We start from the raw sequence: 2,154 nt of genomic DNA, 5'->3' as shown, positions 1-2,154 counted from the left end.
AAAAAAGAAGCAAAGCTGACTATATTGGGCAAAAACATTTTTAAGGGACATCATGACAAGACATAAGTTGAAGAAAGTCATTGATGCTTACTAAAAAAACATAACAACCACCATGCCAATTAGTGGTAAAAATTTAGTGTTGTTTTATGATTGCCACTGTTTTATGTTTCAGAATATCCAAGATATCTTAATCAGTTACTGTTTCCAATGAAGTCTAGTTCACAAGACTAATTCTCTAGAAGACATCATTGTCAAAATGTCAAGGCTTATTATGCTTTCATTTGTCAGCCTTCTCAACGGCCTTCACAATTCTGTTTTCAAAGCAAAGGAAGACACATCTTCTGTGCCATGCACAAGAAATGATCATGCAAGTACTGGCAAAATGCAAACAAATCCAAGAGGCTATATGACTGAGTTCTAAAACCAAAAAGCTGAGGTGTTTTCTACACTATTTCATCACTCTTTTTACAAGAGTAGACGCGATGCCTTAATATCATGTCCAAACTCCAGGTTTTGTTAATTACATCCTACCTTCCTAACAGCCCCCTGTAGTTTCAATTAGACATGCTACTCTTCTTCACTTCCCCTCTTGATCATCGTGCCCCATCGCTAAGCACTAGTTAACAGATGCCACATTCACCCAATGTTGGCTGCACTTTAGTGGTCATTCAAAGAATTAAATACAAAACATATGGTACAGAACCATACAGGACATAAAAGCACTTTTAAAAACCACTCAAATATGAAAGAAACAGCAGGATACACCTCTCAAAGTAAAATCCTTACACACCCTTAAATTTTCCTAAAAACACAGAAAATTATAGAGAAATTCTTCAAATCATGTTTAAGCTGTCACTAATAAGGTTTTTCAGTATATATTTTTGACATTATGCCAAGTCAAGCTTTTCACTGAACAAACAGCCCAGCATTTGTAATGTAGTAGGCTTCACAGTACAGAGACTTTTTCAGATTTCTCCTCAAAACCATTTCATTCCCTATTTCCTATAGCAATTAATTACTTTCCAAACTTTCTTCTTCCTTGTAACTATGAAATACTTGACATATGAGTCATTGAACCATCAAATATCAATGCCAATAGGGATGCTTTGGAGAAGACCTTGAACCAACCTGCTTTATTGAATTCTAAACCAACTTTTCACACTGTGATGCCCTCGTGAGATCTTACAAAGCGTCACGTATTGAACCAATCTACTAAAAGCTCTGTATTCGGGTTTCCTATTCCCTTTAATCTCACATCCTGGGCTTACAACCTGCCTTTCCAAAACATCATTGCTACTTGTTGTTGTTGCTACGTCCCTCCAGCCAAAAGCAACTAACAAAAAGTACCAGTATGTACACACAGGGCTTTTATAACTAAACTTCTTTTGTTAAAGATCTCGGGCAAGATTTGTTTCACACAAACAGCCTTCTTTTTCTTTGGTATGGCCAACCAGAGAGAAAAAGCCAAACCCAGTGAAGCATCCAGTGTTTAACAGCACGGAGAGCTCTGAGCCGTCCTCCCCTTGTCACACACAGAGCTACATCCTGAACTGAAACAGGCACCTACTGGCTTCCCTCTCATCCACACAAAGGAAAATGTATGCTTCGTTTATTCCTAAGACGTCAAGAAATAAAGTCCGCTTTATTCTCCAAGGGCCTTTTATTGCAATCTTTAAAAAAAGCTCTTTATAACAAAGCATTGACGACACACGGAGAATCTGAAGTATCACTTCAGGACCAAAACGTCACTCAGTGGCAAAGTCGCAAGCGTCAAAGGAAGCCAAATACAGTCATACTTACAATGTCACATCTTCAGGGTGATTAAAGGAGAAATCCTATCCAGAAAAAGGAGCAGGGAGCATTTTTTTGGCTCGGTAGGTCAGAAGTATTCTGCACTTTAAACGCATTTGCCCATCGATGCCTCTTACACGGCAGAATGCGGGCAGACCTGTGGCCTAGCCAAACGGCAACCAGCGGACAGAACTTGACGGCTTAAAGAAAGTTTTCACCTTTCCGACGCTTTAGAAAGGAGCCAGGGAGCGTTTGGAAGGCCAAAGTCTCACTGCTTTCCAGACGCTTCCGAGAGCGGGAGGCGCAGCTAATAAATCTGTCAGCTGCTTTCGAGCAACGATATCTACTTAAGCCGTTTTGGTT

The 2,154-nt window shown here is 39.7% G+C and overlaps 1 protein-coding gene across 9 annotated transcripts in view; it reads right to left on the bottom strand.

Annotated features, from left to right (window-relative positions):
* GREB1L (GREB1 like retinoic acid receptor coactivator) overlaps positions 1–2,148 on the bottom strand; it is a 127,939-nt gene extending 125,791 nt beyond the window's left edge. For all 9 annotated transcript variants that reach the window (XR_004159239.1, XM_010708816.3, XM_010708820.3 and 6 more), the window contains exon 1: positions 1,801–2,148. The gene's annotated coding sequence lies outside the window, so the exon portion shown is untranslated. The remainder of the gene's footprint in view (positions 1–1,800) is intronic.
* Between the last annotated feature and the right edge of the window lie 6 nt (positions 2,149–2,154).

The sequence above is a fragment of the Meleagris gallopavo genome, chromosome 3 (genome assembly GCF_000146605.3).
Source record: "Meleagris gallopavo isolate NT-WF06-2002-E0010 breed Aviagen turkey brand Nicholas breeding stock chromosome 3, Turkey_5.1, whole genome shotgun sequence".
NCBI lineage: Eukaryota > Metazoa > Chordata > Aves > Galliformes > Phasianidae > Meleagris > Meleagris gallopavo.
The sequence above is the reverse complement of the archived record's forward strand: the minus strand, read 5'-3'. Positions and strand labels throughout refer to the sequence as shown.